We start from the raw sequence: 17,881 nt of genomic DNA, 5'->3' as shown, positions 1-17,881 counted from the left end.
GTAAAAGCACTTAAAAGCAAAAGGAGACAACTTCATTTTGACCTTTTCTCCCCACAGTTCAAATAAGCTGAACTTAATTTTAATAGTCATTCATTGGAGACATTTTGGCTATTATTATAAAACCATTGTTTTAAAAAGTAAGCAAATACTTATTAAGAGGAAATTATGGGGCTTTCAAATAGGTTTCAATTTAAAGAGCATACTTTAATGATCACAGAATTTCTAGGGCTTCTTCAATTTTGCTTTCCAACTTGCCTTTAAGTCGTTCATTTATAGACCAAAGTGCAGAGAGAAATGTATCATTTCTTCCCACCTGCTTGGCAAGTTGCTTTTCTAAGTGGATACATGTTCAATGTTCAGTCCCTCTGAGATGCTGGATTTTCACTGATGTCCACTATTGCTGATCAGAAGGTACTTAGATATTTGGGGAATATTCTAACACATACAGAATGAATGTTTGGGGGAGGTAAAATTTTCATACAATAACTTGACTTGGGAGTAAGTTGAGCAGGTAAGGAAGTCCCAGCTTCTACTTTTCACCACCTTCAAATTATAAAGGCTCAACTTTTCACTAAAGAACACAATTTTTCATCCCTCTTTTGCTTACAAAAGCAGCAAAAGCTGTTGCTCAAGTTTTTAGTTAGCTGACAAAATTGCGCTTGTCTATTTTAGGGCAGTGTTTGATTTTTGTTAACAACTGTGAGTCCTTTTACATATAATACATGCTTTGGTTTTCATTCTGTCACATTTCAGAACAAAATTTTAGATTTTTTTTTTTTTGAAATAAACATGAGGTATGTGGTTTACCCTGTGTAGAAAAAAAAACCTGACCTATAAAGATGATTAAATAAAATAAATGCATAATTAATTACCTTAACCTGGGAACCAGGAATCCCCAAAAAGTCTGAAAATGCCTTGAAAAACGTGTGCTGGTTTTTGCGTGTATGTGCAGATCTCTTTTGATGACAAAAATATGGGAACATGTTCTTTTACATGATTGTCAGAGGTCACTTGTTAATCAGGTGATTTTACCACTTGTAACACAAATATCTGGGGGGCCCCCTATTCTTTGAAGATCTGCTTACACCTGGCCTGACCAGTTTCCCAGCTTGTGACACCTCAGAGTCCTTTTGGGGGAGGCTGGGAAGCTCGGGGGCGTCCTTCCTCAGGGACCCTCGGCCTCAGTGCTCCCGGGTGTGTGCGGGTCTCTTGCTTCGCCTGGCCCAGCCTGGCCACCATAGCTCCTTCTTTAATCAGTTTTCACAAGAAAAGCCTCCCTGATAACATTCCCTGATTTTGGTGGCCTGCATTGACAATGGATGGACTGTGGGGAGGGATCACTCAGGAAGTGGCCCCCCTTCTGGTGTCTTCCTGACCGTACCTCCCTCTCTCCTGGTCTCTCCCACAAGCCCTTGCTGAAAAAGCAGACACCTCACCTTCCCCTTCACCAGTCCTGTTGGAGGTCTCAGCCTCTACCCTCGTGCTTATCTAGACATTTCCCAAAGGAAATCTGGAATATAAAATGACCTCCATCTTGTTACACACTGTGTGGATTTTAGCTGAGGTTCCGGAGGCCCCGTGTGTATTAGGGAAGAGTGCTAGCCCGAAAGCCATGGTACCTGGGTCCTGTTAGGCCCGCCTCCTCCTCTCTGTATGTCCTTGTCTAAGTTACTTCACCTCTCTGATCCTCAGTTTCCCCATTTGTACAGTGGAGATAATAACCCCCACTTCCCCTTCCTCAGAGGCTGCCTGCCATGTTCATCTCCCACCTTCGGGGGGGCTGACATCCTGGGGGGCTGATATCTTGGAGGGCTCAGTGGCTCCAGAGCCCCAGCTTTCAGCAAAATGCCCATGGGATCAAGAAATCCACTGCACTCACGAGGACCTTACACCAAAGCCCTCTGGAGGAACAGAGTACTTTGGGTACAATGCCTTAAGCACTCTGTAAAACGTACATTTTAATACAAGTTTTGACCATGCTATCAGGTACGTCTGGAATATTCCAGTCATATCACCCTTCCCCAGGAGGGGCCTGGGTGGACATGAGGGTTATTATCAGGCCTGAGGGCTGGCGAGGTAGGAACCCTGGCCCCTGGGTGATGGCAGGGGGTCTTCATGGACCACTCACATGCCTGGTGCCACTGGCCGCTATAGTCATGATCCCTCTACTGCCCACAACCACCCAAGAGAAGATATTTTTATTTCTAGTTCAGAAAGAAGGAAACTGAATTTCTGCGAGGCTCAGCAGCTTGCTCAAGGCCCCAGTCAGTAAATATGTCTGATTCCAAACTTACACATGCCTGGCTCCAGAACTCCTGATTCTGTTCTTCCCAGTGAGGGTCAAGGTGGTCGTTCATCTTAGCCGACCAACAGCATCTAAGCTTTCTACTCCCACCTGTTCTCTGGAACCACAGCAGGAGATGCAGACTTGGAGGAGTGATGTATTAGAAGAGTTCTGGTGTCCCTGCCAGCATCTTGAGAGGTTATGAATCCAGGTCTTCAGCCACAAGTTGAACTGAGCTCTTGCGAGAAGAATTTTTTTATTCCTTGTTTTGTCTCTTCCTTTACTTAAAGCAGTGGTCTCTGGAGGGTGATGTCTAAGGCAGTCCATCAGATGTGGAAATAAGATACTAGGCAGGAAGAGGAAGTCTTGCCGGGGTCTTAAGGCCTGGTCTGGAAACCAGCTTTCTGGATTCTGGTGGTCAGTTGATCACAGCATCCATTCAGGCTTAAGTGGAGGAAAGAGACCCCACCTCTAGATGGATAATGGACCACAGAACATCTGGCAAAGGATTATTTATAGGAGCTACTATATTATAGGAGTTCCTGTTCTCCACCACCTCCATCCATGAGCTGGAGTGATTGATGCTCTGACTTCTCCAAGTGCTCTGGTGTGATTTAAAAAAAAAAGTATCTCAAATCACTGGAGCTAAAGACATAGGCAGAGACTTGAGTTTTTTTGTTTGTTTTGTTTTTTTCCCTACTATGAACCAAGCTGAAAACCTCATGACAGAGTGAGTGTAGGGTCCCTAGGGTTTGAAGTCTATCTCGAGAAACTAGAAAGAAGGGGTAGATGATGTCTCCCTGAATGTTCTGAAAGGTGTAGTGAACCATGCTAGGCAAGGCGTTTTCCTTTTATCCCCTAACACCACGATGACGGCTGGCAGATTCTCTGCCACCCAGAGCCCTCACTAGGATGTTCATTTTCGCTCAAGTGTCAAGTCCATTGAAAGGAGGGATGAGAGATGATGCCAGCGAGAAAAGAGGGCAGATCATGAAGAACCCTTGCATTATGAGTTTGCTGGGGCTGCCTGGACACAGGACCACAAACGGAGCAGCTTAAACAACAGAAATCTATGGTCTCACAGTGCTGGAGGCAGGAAGTCCAAGATTAAGGTGTTGGCAGGGTTGGTTCCTTCCAGGGGCTCAGGATGAATCTGTTCCCCGACTCTCTCCCAGCTTCCAGCGGTTGACTGGCAACCTTTGGCATCCTTGGCTAATAGGAGCATCGCCCTCCTCTCTGTCCTTGTCTTCACATAGCCTTCTCTCTGTGTGTACATCTGTGTCTACACTTCTTCTTTTTGTAAGGACACCAGTCATACTGGGTTAGAGCCCACCCAGATGACCTCATCTTAACTGGATTCCCCCTTTCAAGACTCTACTTACAAATAAGGTCACATGCTGTGTGGTCCTGGGGGTTAGGAATTCAACATATGAATTTTGCAGGAAACAATTCAACTTCTAACAGCCTTGTAGAGCCTCAAAGAGAAGTTTAGACTTTGTCATCAGAGTTTTGCTTAAGATAATGCAAGGTATGTTTGTGACAGTGTTTCACAAACTGTGAAGCACAACACAGGTGTGAGCTATTGCTCTTGCCATTACTGTGTATTTCTACCATTTTCAGTCAATTTCCTCCCATTTTCCTCTGATTTTTTTGGACATTACAGAGCAGCCTGGGTAGAAAGGATAAAGAAGGCAAAAGATTTCTGCTGCCACAGGATTATTAAGCGATAGAGGGGCCTGGCCCGCACCCTCCCTCCCGCCGGCAGGGCTTCAGGGGGCCAGAGGCTCTGCGGGGTGGGGGAGAGGACAGGAGGGCAGGAGAAGGGAGGGGGACCCCCGAGTCGCCCCCTCTCCCCCGCCCCGCCCACTCTCCCCCGCCCCGCCCCGCCCCCTCTCCCCGCCCCGCCCCCTCTCCCCCCGCCCCGCCCCCCGGTGCCATCTTACGCAGCCGCCGCCCGAGGAGCAGCCGCGGGTCCGCCGCCGCCGCCGCCGCCGCCGCCTTTGCAGGCTGATTCCTCACTAGAGAGTGGGAAGGGCAGCAGCAGCAGAGAATCCAAACCCCAAAGCTGGTATCACAAAGTACCATTTCTCCACGTTGGGGGCTCGGAGGGGACCCATCATGAGCGATGTTACCATTGTGAAAGAAGGTTGGGTTCAGAAGAGGGGAAAATACATAAAAACCTGGAGGCCAAGGTATTTCCTTTTGAAGACAGATGGCTCATTCATAGGCTATAAAGAGAAACCCCAACGTGGGAATTTACCTGATCCCCTCAACAACTTTTCAGTGGCGAAATGCCAGTTAATGAAAACAGAACGACCAAAACCAAACACATTTATTATCAGATTTCTCCAGGGAACCACTGTTACAGAGAGAACATTTCATGTAGATACTCCAGAGGAAAGGGAAGAATGGGCAGAAGCTATTCAGGCTGTAGCAGACAGACTTCAGAGGCAAGAAGAAGAGAGAGTGAGTTGTAGTCCAACTTCACAAACTGATAATATAGGGGAGGAAGAGATGGGTGCTTCTGCAACTCACCATAAAAGAAAGACAATGAGTGATTTTGACTATTTGAAACTGCTAGGTAAAGGCACTTTTGGGAGAGTTATTTTGGTTCTAGAGAAGGCAAGTGGGAAATACTATGCTATGAAGATTCTGAAGAAAGAATTTATAATTGCCAAGGATCAAGTGGCACAAACTTTAACTGAAAGCAGAGTATTAAAGGACATTAGACATCCCTTTTTAACATCCTTGAAATACTCCTTCCAGACAAAAGACCGTTTGTGTTTTGTGATGGAGTATCTTAGCGGGGGAGACCTGTTTTTCCATTTGTCGAGAGACCGGGTGTTCTCTGAGGACCACACACATTTCTATGGTGCAGAAACTCTCTCTGCCTTTGACTATCTACATTCCAGAAAGATTGTGCACCGTGATCTCAAGTTGGAGAATTTGATGCTGGATAAAGATGGCCACATAAAAATTACAGATTTTGGATTTTGCAAAGAAGGGATCACAGATGCAGCCACCATGAATACAATCTGTGGTACACCAGAATACATGGCACCAGAGGTGTTAAAAGATAATGACTATGGCCGAGCCGTGGATTGGTGGGGCCTTGGGGTTGTTATGTATGAAATGATGTGTGGGGAGGTGCCTTTCTACAACGAGGATCATGGGAAACTTTTTGACCTAATTGTAATGGAAGACGTTAAATTTCCTCAAACACTCTCTTCAGATGCAAAATCATTGCTTTCAGGGCTCTTGATAAAGGATCCAAATAAACGCCTTGGTGGAGGACCAGATGATGGAAAAGAAATTATGAGACACAGTTTCTTTTCTGGAGTAAACTGGCAAGATGTATATGATAAAAAGCTGGTACCTCCTTTTAAACCTCAAGTAACATCAGAGGCAGACACCAGATATTTTGATGAAGAATTTACAGCCCAGAATATTACAATAACACCACCTGAAAAATATGATGAGGACGGCATGGACTGCACGGACAGTGAGAGACAGCCGCAATTCCCTCATTTTTCCTACTCTGCAAGTGGCCCTGAATAGGTCTCTTACTTCTGCTACTTCACCGTCATCGTAGAGTTATTACTGAAAATGATTCCTGGACATCACACCAGTCCCAGCTCTTACAGATAGCAGGAGCACCTTCAGACGCCCCAGATCAGTCCATGGTCTTCACCCCTCGCTTCCTTTCACTCACACGAGAACAAACATATACGCAAACACTCTCGACTTTTTGTTTTTGCGTGAAATTGTATCTCAGCCTAAGGACTCATGCTGTTGCTGCTACTGTCTTACTATTACAGCAACTTTAAGAGGTAATCTTACAGTCTCTGGAAGTCATGAGACCTCCGTTCATTTGTGCACCAACTGTCATCTTCTGATCTTTTCAGCTTTTGTTTCTCCCTGACAGTGAAGGCTACATGAGATACACTGCTTCTAGGTACATTTTCTAACTTTCTAGAAGAGAAATCAAAAACTAATTAGACTAAGAAGATTTGGTTTATAATACAGAACAAGCAGTTGAAGTGTGGTCATGTGCATATGCAAAATTTTAATAAAGCAGATCAGATCAGTGCATAAAGTAGGTATGTAGCACTGAGATCCGGCTGGAATTCATTAGGAGGCATTTGAGAGGACTGAGCAACGGTTAAGACAGAGATATACATACATAAACTTAAATTCCTGTTGGATACTGCAGAGGAAGCCTGCTGTTCCACGCGGACGTCCAGATTCCATGGGCAGTTGTTGGCAAAGGAACACTTTCTACCAAGGAAGGAAGCATATGCACAGCAGAGTCAAGGTCACTTAAAGGGTCTGTGATACGATTTGCACCAGAGAGTATGTTCGCACCCGTGCTTGGAAACCTTTTTCCCTTCTTGCTACTGTCACCTCTGATGGCTGAAGAATGTGGACTGGTGTTACGATCCTGCTTTTCACCAAAAGTTGTACACCAAGGTAAACAGGCGTTTGCCTTACTTGTTTTAATTTTTTTATTTTCAGTTCTATGTGAATTAGCTTTTTCTCAAATATTAAAACTTTGGCTGTTAGTTTATGATTTTGTTTATATTGTGGTAGTATGTATTTTTTAGTGATAAGAATTGTATGTCATGTTAGCAAATGCAGCTCCAATTTACATAAAATAGACTTACTGCAGTTTATTTTGACCCGTGTGCAAGGAATGTACCTGCCGATGAGAACCATGCACTTTTTCTCCTATATAAACAAACTTGACGAGGCTCTGAAATTGTACATACAGGTTAGAGTTTGACTTTGGGAGAAGAGATGCTGTCATTTAACCCCTTGGTGCTAAAAATGAGAAATCCCCAACTCTCCATGCCAAGGGGTTGAAACCAGTGAGTGTCGATGTTTGCTCTTCTGAGAATGGAAGTGTGCTGACGGCCTAGCTGTATACTGTAATGAAGCAAATTGAGACCTGGATGATAAAAAATGAACTTTACTTGGCAAAATGAACACATCTCGAGTAGTTAACGAAGTGGGCAGTTAAAAGATAAAGACCTAGTGTGTTTATTCTGATCATGGTACATTTATCACTGAGTTAAGCCATAAGGGAAAAAACAAGACAAGAAAGTAGACTAGATCTGTCCTGTAAGTTGCCTTGTATCCATTGTATAAAAAGGAAACATGAGAGAGAGAGAGGACAGCTGAGCTGGGCTGGTGTTCAAAGCATTCATTTCTTTAGAGGGAAAGTATGACACCATACACTACGCACACTGAGAGTTTGGGCTTTTTTTTCCCAAATCTTAAGGTGATTTCCATGACCTTGGCCAAGGACACTTCCTAAAGATTCAAGGTAGCGTTGACCGTGCCCCAGGCTGGCTGCTCTGCACAGCCGGCTTCCCGTCCCCAGCCAGTGCCCGGGGCTCAGTCCTGAGATTCCATGAGTGTCACACAGGTGTTTTCTTGGCTTCAATCTTGAGAATTCCTTACTTTCACTCCCTGACCTCAGTCAGCTGGCGTAGAAAAACAGAAATGTGTTTAGACGAAGATTCTGAAGCTTTCCTTGTGTCTGCCCTTAGCTGAAGTTTGGGATTCTGGCATATGGAAAGGCCTGAACCGGGAGCCACTCTCTTTGAGTACAGAGTTCCGGCTCTGCGGACTCCATCCTGTACCGAGTCTGCCCTTTGCCATGATGCAGCCATCTTGGAGGAAATGGGCCATTCCTGCTGGGATTTTCAGCAGGGCTGCTCACAGCTTTGCTTTCCACACTGACTACATAGCATTGTTCCGGTGTTTTCCATTTCCCATTTCCATTTTCTGGCTTCTTAAAGCTGACCACTTCTTGCAGCCGCCACTTGCCTCTCTTCGAGTCCAGAGTAAGGCCCCCCCGCTAACCGCAGGGTCTCTGCATCACACCTCAGTGTACACACTTTGCTGCTACTGTTTGTACTGTCCACAGTACAATGTCCTTACCTTGCTCCTGGTAGTGCATTACACGCAAGCATGAAAAGTAAAGGCTTTATTTCAATAAAAAGAAAACTTCTAAACTGGTAATTGAATTACCTCCCTGTAGCTTTATAGTTTGTGACATTTCTTGACCTTGCTAGTTCTTTCATTAGATCCATACAAGATCTAGTCATCTAGTTAAGGAGTTTAAGCAGATGCAACTATGAACCCAAAAAACTGTATTACTATTACTGTTGGTCATACTAAAACTGTTCATTTCCTTAAGTATATGACCCACAAGGATGTGAAATAACTACAAGAAACTGTTTTTGTACACTGTGCATCCTTAGTATTTTTACATGTATATGATAAGGATGCACATTATTTTCCTTCGTACAGACAGCTTAAGTAAAGCACTCTGTCAATCTGCAAAAAATAAATAAATAAATAAATAAATAAATAAATAAATAAATAAATAAATAAAAGAGAGATGGGGGAAAAAAACTGCCCTTAGCATATTCTTCTAAAGAATTAGGATCTACTAATTAATTTCTGATTTTCTGAGGGAATCCAAGAAACTTCCTCCAGAATTTTTATTGGACTTATTAAGATTCACTCTTGTACTCAAGGCCTCTGGGCTTGTGTATGAAATTGAAATGTTCTGTTAAAGGAAACCTAGTAGCTTCCATTCTGCACTTAAGTGGAAAAGCCTGAGGACCACTCTTTTTGGAATGTCAGATTTAAAGTATAGAAAAGGGTTTATATTCAAAGAGGCGGAAAACAAGCTAGAGTTCTATTAGACTAAGAATTAAGAATATATTAGCCCTACAAGAAATGCCTTTTTAAGAGATAAACAAGATTAATTTTCAAGTGATTTCTGTGCCTGTATAATATTTTCCTGGGAGCAATTTTGTTGGCTTTAAAAACGATCACCACCAGCTGTCTTAGAAATCCCGTGATGGCTCTTTCATCTGGTTACAACCCACCAATCCCCCTTCCCTCCCAGGCCTCTTATATTTTCACAACAATAGAAGATCAAAATTCATTTAAACAGGATGGAAAACACCCATAAAACGGAGCAAACAGTGTAATAGGAAACAAGACATATACCCATTTTGTACGGATTTGTTGCTCTGCTTAGGTATCAAATGACTTTATTCCTCAGTGGATTTGATGTGTTTCATAAAACCACATAAATGACAATAGGCTTAAGTAACAACTGAGGGAAGCGGGGTCCAGGGGAAAACATGGGTGACAAAGTTAGAAAGCTCGGGGTAGGTTTAATGCAGTGAAAACGCGTACCACCTGGTCCGTGTCCTTGCTGGAGGCGGAACTCGGCTGGATGGTACCCACCTTCTCAGTGGCCAGGGCATTCATCCCACAGTGCCCGGGCTCTCTAAGACGGTGCTGCTAATGAGCTCCTCACCCGAGCAGCTTCCCTGATTCTTGTCTGCAGAGAGACTTCTTCCAGGAGACTTCATAGGGAGAATACTGTGATGATGGGAGGGGCTGGGAGAGAAGTCCTGGGCAGCACGTGCCTCTTGCATCATCTCTCAGTGAAGGCCAGTGGTATAAAACTAAGGCCTAATTCAAAAAAAAAAAAAAAAAAAAGCCAAGTCCAAAAAACATGGTCCAAATCAAACTTTCTGGTGGTCTGACTCCATCTAAGAGTTTTACTGAGAATATCCAGAGCAGCATTCCGGAATCTTTTGGGGGTGATAGACCTATTTAATAAGAATAATATTGGCAAATATAAACGGAGCACCTGCTGTGGACAGGCACCATTCAGAGTGCTTCACTCGCTACCTGAGATGATCTTGTTTACTCTGTGTGGTAAACCCCAGGCATGGGTACTGTTATTAGCCACTGTTACAGGGTGGAACCTTGAGGCCCCCAAGATAAGTAACTCACCCAAGGGCACACACTTGCGGACCTAGGTATAACTCGCACTTGCGGTCTGAGTTCAGTCTGCTCTTAACCATTGTACACGACTTCCCAGGCCAAGCCCTATGATAACCTGCTGAAAAGCATTAAGCTGTCTCTCCAGAAAAATACACACGTGGACGTAAAGACAAAAGTCTGCATCTTTGCGGTGTTCTGATGTTCCCTGAGCATCTTCCAAATAGATTAAAGAGCCCCTGCTTGTGAACGCTGAATGATGGAATGTGATTTCGGACCTTCTTGGAAATAGTTCTCTCATCAGGACTTTGTGGGACTGGAGGGCAGAGAGCTGAGGGCCCTGGTTGATGGCAGCAGTGGGGCTTTAGAAGTGCTCAGCTGCAGATTAAGAAAGGTCCATGAGTTTTTACAGTCGGGTATGATGTGGGTCAGGCGGGAGTCCTCTCATGAAAGCTGAAGAAGGTCACTGAGTGGGGTGGTCCTTTTGCTGCACAAGCAGAGAAGTTGGCCAGGGAACCCCTGCAGAAGACTGCTCAGGACTGTCCCAACACATGGATGAAGGACTGATTAAGGCGCCAAAGGTTTTTGCCTACAATATCATTTTAGCTGGGAAAGACTGTGCTAGCAGTACAATGCGGACCATACGAAAATTTTAATAAAACAGCCACAGTGTACAGTGTATCTTCCTTTGAAATGATGTGGTTTGCTGGCACCCTCCCTAGATGAACTCTCTGCAGATTATGCCCCCAGGTGTCTGATTGAATGGACCCGTTGCACAGAATTAGGGCATCGAGGAATTTAAAGGTTGGAGGACCTCTGACAATGATGGTGGGTTTTGATTTGAGAATAGTTGACCTAACACTATTCTTTCTACTGTTGTCAGCTGTCTTTTGAAGCAATTATCTCCTGACATTAAAACCAGGAACAGGGGGAAGGTGTAGCTCAGTGGTATAGCACATGCTTAGCATTCATGAGGTTCTGGGTTCAACCCCTGTATCTTCTCTAAAAAATTAATAAATAAACCTAATTACCACCACCCCCCTCAAAAAAAAAAAAAGAAAGAAAACAAACACAAGAACAGAGGAGAAACACACCTTTATTCTTAGCCATGCCAGGGAAGTCAACCAAAGGCAGTGTGAAATCACTGGTCTACCCCCTGAAATGAGACTCCTGACATTGACCCTTCAAGTGGTTTAGGAGGCAGATTCTGCATAAGTGTAAGTAACCATAATGTGATGTTGAGCTCATAGAGTTTTGCAGAAATAATCATGGTTGTTATAGCTGATGATCTGACAATCCTCTTCTAAGACCTTTGCGTGGATACTTGGATTTATTCTGCACACCCCGTGAGGTTGTTACTATTGTTACCACCCTTATTGTACCGATAAAGGAACTGAAGCCCTTTCCACAAAGTGGGCAAGCATATCATGCCAGTCAAATGTTTTTACAAGGTGATTGAAGGTTCTTTTCCATGTGGGAAAACTGGACTACCGTTGGCTCAGTGACCTAGAAAAGCAGACTATCAGGGGGAAAAATTATAAGCTTTAGAAGGGACCTCTGATGGAACAGTGGACTTATACTTTGGAGTAACAAATCATAGCCATCATTAAAGAATGAGATGGACTCAACAGCTGAGTTCAGCCATATTTGAACAGTTGAATGCCTGTAGTGATGCTAGGGTTCACTGCCTAGGCCCCTCTTCATGCCTAAGGCATTTCCCCAGCTGCTGGGAGTGTCACTGCTGGTGGCTCACAGTGGAGTTCGTCCCCAGGCATTGCCCTTCCTTGTCAAGATTCTGCTTCTTCACCAGGGGTGGCCAACATCCTTTGGCTGGGCAAGGCAGGGGTGTAATGGCCCAGACCCCTGCCTCAATCTGGGATATCTCTGGAAGGCCACCCCCAGCTCCAGGGCTTCCTCTGGGGTCAACTGAGGCTTCTTTTGCAAATGAGTAGCAGTTTGATTCCTCCCTCTCCCCTGTCTTGCTGCCCTGGCATCCTGTAACAGTGCTCCTCCCAAGGGCGCTCTTCAGTAAACAGTATGCAGACATATTTTGATCTCAGACTGTTTCTTGGAGAACCTGATCTATGATATCTATCTTTGTTTACAATTTTCCTTTCTTCAGTTTTAAAACAATGAAAGATTGCTTTCTCATGTCACACAAGACATCTATTAAGTTACTTTTTTATGTATAGATCTATTTTTCTTATATCCCACTGCTTTATGGAAGAAATACATCTGTAATTGCATCTTGATAAAAGTACCATGAGAATGCCATGATTTTACTTTGTGGCTTTGTGTACACACACACACACACACACACATCCAGAGTGACCAAGAAATTGATGCAGACTCATACTATTATATGTCTGTTTCTGTAAAATTAAAATCATTATATGTAACTTTGGGAAATATTGATATAAAGATGAACAGAAATATAGACATAAAGATAAAAATGTTTTACATACATAAATCATTACATATCACTCCATAGGTATACAGACTAAATATAAACAAAACTATAGACACACAGACAAGGACTTAGCCATGGGCATAGATGTGCAATTTTGCTGTTGGCTCCTGTTTTCAGTGTAACACTGCTTTTTTTCTTCACTGCTGATATTTCCCCTTTCTTAGGAGAATGGGTAGAGTGAAACTGTTCAAATATGGCTGAACTCAGCTGTTGGATGGTTCAGGGAGGGGTATGATTTTATGCTGCTGATGTGCTGCAGAATCCTGCAGGGCAGTGAGTGAATCTATCTTTCCGAGCCCTTTGTCAATGGCTTGCATTCTGTAGAGGCGAGCAGGCTACAGAGTTGGGTGAGGGATGCCTTTGAAAGTTCTGAACGTCTTCTCTTCTTGAGAGTGCAGGCTGGAGGAGCCCCGCACTCAGGTGCTTTGTAGTTGGTTAACATGATACACTATTAGATATTTGAAACATATGAATAAATGTTGGACAATTCCTTGGGTAAACTTTTTTTTTCATTTTTTTAAAAAGAAAATATATGCATGGGCAGGGTGAACATGAGTCTTGTCCTTGGTACTTCTATCAGTCTGCGTTTTGCTCTGAGTTCCTTTTTCAGTTCAGAGGTAGAGATACATGCACACCCTGCCCAGTGTCTCATGCACCAGTGGTGTGTACTGATGAGCGAGCTGGCTGAGTGAAGGTGTGTAGTCTGAGACGATAGGCCAGACTACGTCACTCTTATGAATCCCTTAGTCAACGAACTCAGTCCTCGTGTGTTGAATGAACCTCAATTTGAACTCAAGACCAGGTCCCTGGAAGAGGATATTGTGAGACAAATTCTTCTAGTTAAGATCTCTGATCCTCTGATTGGATGGAAGTCCCAAGACTTTCAACCTAGAGATGTCTGAGAGTTGATTGAGGGGTGTGTGTGTGTGTGTGTGTGTGCATGAAAGACGAGTAAGGAGGAGATGTAGAATGGGAAAGATGTGTAGAAAAGAATGTTGTCATCGATCAGTCATGTGGCTGCAAGTAAAAAGGATGTGTATTTTATCTAAGTGTGAATTAAAAATGATGGATAAAAAGTTCAAATTGAAAACTAGTCAAGAAAAAAAATTGAATTTTTTTTTACATTAAACTGGCTATACTTTTGGATAATAGCATAGAACTGGGTGCTCAGATGGCAATTTTCTACTTTTTTCAGCTCTTGCCCTAATTACTAACTCTATTCACCTTGGTGATGACCTTCCAGTTTTGCATGCATCATTCTTCCCAAGGATGCCATCTTACAGTCTCATGAATTATTCTGTGAGGAAAAAAAAAAAACCTCTCAAGCATCTGGGTGGGTTTTTTCCTTTGGTATTCACATTTCATATTCCATTACTTTCCTCTGTCATCTCTTCTAGGAATAGTGATTTTTTTTTGCTAACCTAGTTGAATCTTCTTAGGTTCAAACCAACTGTCTTTACTCTTTTGAATGAGTTTAATTTGCGCTGTTACTTTTTCTTTTTGCCGACTCTTTGAAGATTGCAATCAACTCCTTTTTGGCCTACACTGTACATTTTCAAGTTACTGATTCACTTGCTATGTGGTATATAAATGAAGCTTACAAATGCAATTTCTTTGGTTCTTTGGGTTTTTTTCTTTTTTCTTTCTTTTTCCCCCTTCAGCTCTCTGATGTCCCAGCAGTTCTAACCCTGCATTCACAGTATCTTGGCCCATTTGTGGCTAGGATTTGTTTGAGCACAGTGAACTATATTTCCTTGCTCTAATGAAGCACACTAAATATAACTGCTGTCTCCCCAGCAGGCTAGCCCTTTCTAAAGAGGGCAGAGCAAATGTTCTCTGAGAGCAGAGAGCTCTCTTAATGAACTCTAAGGGACTGTCTGCATGGGAAGGCCACATCGGTGTGAAACCCAGCAGCTCACTTCCACTGGGTCAGCTGCTCCTGTCTTGCACGGAGCCCTTCTGGCCTTCTGAATGCACACGTTCACTCTCTTGTTTACGTTTTGGTTAGTTTAGTGCATCGGTGACCTGGATAACACAGTCAGCTGTGCTTTCAACACTCATTTTGTACTTTCTGAAATGGAGGAGTCACAGATTTGAAGAGTCCACAGCCTGGATGAAGGTCACAAAATATTACTATTAGAGATGGAAACTGAATGTAGAGTCCACCTCTAAATGAAGTTTCTTCAAATAGAGATGTGCTGTTACCTGGAATGTTGGGGAATGAAACCTGGGCCATTATTACTCTGGCACAGGGTAGGGGAGTGAATTAGGGGTGTGATTGCAGGAGAAGTCTGGGAGCCAGAATCCCACCTGCATGTGGAGTTTTTAATAGCCAGATAAGGAGGGATGGGGAGGGTATAGCTCAAGTGGTAGAGCACATGGTTAGTATGCACAAAGTCTTGGGTTCAATCCCCAGTACCTCCTCTAAAAATAAATAAACCTAATTACCTCCCTCCCCCAACTTAAAAAAAAAGGAAAAAAAAACCAATTAGCCATATAAGGAGACTGACATTATCCTTCAAGTAAATGGGTGCCCATTAAAGGCAAGGTGATCATATTTGTGTGTAGAAATATTGGATGAAGATGACTGAGTTGGTGTGAAACAGCCCTGGCCTTTTGCTTCAACACACAGGAATGTCAAAATAATAGAAAAAGGCAAATACCTAGGCCAGGTTCGAAACAGAGAAGTGGAACTCCCTAGCTGTCAGCAATGAAGAGGAACTCAAAGCCAGATCAGTGAGCAGGAGCTGAATCTTAAATGGACCATGAAAGAAAGCTAGAAAGATGTATACCTTAACTGCTGGCAACTGAAGTTTTAAGTCCCATGGAGAGGGAGTTCAGGCCACAGTCTCAGATCTGAGCTACATGCACCAAACCAGGGGTCCTAAAGAGCTGCTTGGCTCATTAACCAAAGGCCTGAGAAAACTGTGCACCGGCTCAGGGAGTTGGTGACCAAGCACACTATGCCTCTGGGGCAATAGGGGAAAACATCACCAAAGAGAAATGAGAACTCCAGGCTATTGTCACTGCAGATTTACACTGTCTATGTGGTAGAGGATCTAGTATTGAGAGATTAATGTGAAAAAACATTCTGGCACAGGAGGAAGAGGTAGACCTCTGGCAGAAGCATATGCGACCATCACATAGATATTCTTCCCAATAAAAGCAATGGGAAAACAGTTCCCGCTGAAAACGAGCTTGCACTCAAAAAGTGCACACCATGTGGGTAACGAAGTACCACGGAGAGAATTAGAAGACCCACCAAGTGGGAGGATGTAGGTGCCAGGAACTAGAAATGACATAATAAACCAGAAACATCAACATAGGTATATTGAGAAGGTTCAAAGAACTAAAGAAAAGAAGAAAAACCATAGGGCAAGTACAGAACTCTGTAAAAGTAGGTATATTTGAAAATAACCAGTAGACTTTCTAAAATGAGAACTGTAGTCATTTAAATAAAATGGTAAGTGGGTGGCATAATAGACCAAAGAGACACAGAGATGTGGTGAATTGGAAATACTGGAAGTAATCTGAGGAAATCATGGAGAATTCAGTGCAGAAAGATAGAGGTGGAAAATATATGAGAGGTTAAGAAGTGGCGGCCACATTGAAAAAGATCAACACACATCTAATATAGGTTCCAGGAGGAGGGAAAATAATGAGAAAGAAGGAATATTCAAAATGATAGTGTGAGACTATTCCAGAGTTAAAGTGAAGGAGCATACTGTGTCTAGAATACAATTGGTAGGTAATAAAAAATATATAAACCTGTGAAAAGGCAGAATATGAACAGCATAAAGAAAATTTTATAACTTTATACAGAGAAAAACAAACATGTAACCAGGAGGGACAGAACAACAGTACACTTTGCTTCTGCAGTAAGACAAGTCATATGACAATGAAGTAATATCTTCAAAGTGCAGAAGAAGACTAATTGGCAGTTTAGAATAATCTACTGAGATAAATTCTTACTTAATAGTGAGGATAAAGTAGAGATAATTTCTGATTTACAAAGAAGAGAGCATTTACTATTCTGACTCCACAGTTGAAAATTGTCCTACAGAAAGAAGGGAATTAAAGCCAAAATGATGCATGAGGAATTTTGTAAACTGGTATGTAAGTAAAGTAGTATTCAAACATATGACTATGGAAATTTAACAGAAAGGTGAACATTACACAGTAATAACATAAGATGTGGGTGTTGGGGCCATAGAATCAAGTCCTTGTGTTACTTGGAAGGAGATTAGAAACACTGATTAAATCTAGACTTACTTAAATTAAAATTACATGTGAAAACTGTAAGTATAAATATTACAAGAAGTAGAATGCATAAAGTTTGGGAACCAAAAGATGATAGCAAAAATAAAAGGGATAAAGAAAGTGATTATTTATCATTTAAGCAATTTAAGGAAAAGAAATCAAAGAAAAGCAAGATAAATTCAAAACAAAATAAGATGGCACAGTAAGTCTAAATGTGTAAGCAACCAATCACATTAACTGTAAATGCTGTAAACATACCTTGTAAAAGATAAGACCTTTCACAGATAAGCTATAAATTAGTAGAAATTTCAAAGATCACTAAATTGAAGTTCAACATACCAACACTAACTATATTATATAATATATAATGGCAACAATTAAAAACACATCTTAAAAAATAATGCAGACCATGGCTGCTGGAAAGATGGCTGAGTGTAAGAAGCACTGGGAATCGGTCTCTCTGCCTAGACAGTAATCACACTGGCAGGATCTGTCTGGTGTAACCATTTTGGAACTCCAGAGACTACTGAGGATTTGCATCTTCCAGGGGAAGGCTTGGATGATAAATAGTGGTTAATTCTGAAGCTATTAAACATTGCTTAGAAAAGTTAAAGAAAAACTGAATAAAATGATAGGATATTCCAAATTTATGGATTTGAAGACTCAGTATTGTACAGAAGTGAAATCTTCCCAAACTGATCTATGGAGTCATTGAAATACCAAGTAATAATTCTAGAAAGTATTGTCTATGGAAATTCTGATGAACTGATTTCCAAAGTTATATAAAAGTGCAAATGGAAAAGGATATATAAGAAAATATTGAAGAACAAAGTTGGAGGACTAATAATACTAGATGTTAAGACTTTATAAAGTTACAATAAGTAAAAGAGTTTGGTGTTGGTGCCAAGGGTAGACAAATGGTACAGAATAGAGAGTTCAGAAATGGAGTCTACATATCCAGTTACCTGATTTTACAACAAATGTAGTATAGAAAGGATGCACCTGTCTTTATGCAAAAATGCACATTGACCCCTACTCATACTGTGTAC

General features: G+C 42.3%; 1 protein-coding gene and 1 pseudogene across 1 annotated transcript in view; both read left to right on the top strand.

Annotated features, from left to right (window-relative positions):
- Positions 1–17,881, top strand: part of KIAA1217 (KIAA1217 ortholog) — a 669,685-nt gene that overhangs the window by 65,784 nt on the left and 586,020 nt on the right. The gene's annotated exons all lie outside the window — the stretch shown is intronic.
- On the top strand, positions 4,323–6,230 carry LOC102533346 (RAC-gamma serine/threonine-protein kinase pseudogene; annotated as a pseudogene).

This window comes from Vicugna pacos, chromosome 35 (genome assembly GCF_048564905.1).
Source record: "Vicugna pacos chromosome 35, VicPac4, whole genome shotgun sequence".
Taxonomy (NCBI): Eukaryota; Metazoa; Chordata; class Mammalia; order Artiodactyla; family Camelidae; genus Vicugna; species Vicugna pacos.
Note: the sequence above shows the minus strand (reverse complement) of the source record. Positions and strands in the feature narration are given on the sequence as shown.